Here is a 465-nt window from a genome sequence, read left to right on the forward strand (position 1 = left end):
GGGCTCTATTTGGGCATGGTGGGTGCCTCTCTGGGGTGGGCTCTGGGTCCTCCAGGTGGGGCGGCGGGCCAGGCCTGTGAGGTACCAAGATGGGTGGGGTGACCTCGGGCCGCAGGCCCGAAAAAATTTTTTGAGGGGGTCCCGGAAAAAAATTTTTAGAAAAATAAAAAAAATAAAATTCCTAGATTTGTGATGGAGTAAAATATATTGTGTCCACAATCCTGTAGTTTCATGAATAGTTGTCAGTCTAAAATCTAGAAACCTATGGCTTCTCAAATTTTGGAATCGACACTCCGGCCGCAGGCCGGAAAAATTTTTTTGAGGGTCATCAAAAAACAAATCCGGACCCAAAACGCACATGACCCTGTAGTCCTCAGAGCTAATTGTGGACTTGGTGAATGCCTATCTTGTGTGGGTGCTGCGGCCTCCAGGTATGGCGGCAGGCCAGGTCTGTGAGGTACCAAG

The sequence above is a fragment of the Trypanosoma theileri genome (assembly GCF_002087225.1).
Source record: "Trypanosoma theileri isolate Edinburgh chromosome Unknown TM35_Tth_17_V1, whole genome shotgun sequence".
Lineage (NCBI taxonomy): Eukaryota > Euglenozoa > Kinetoplastea > Trypanosomatida > Trypanosomatidae > Trypanosoma > Trypanosoma theileri.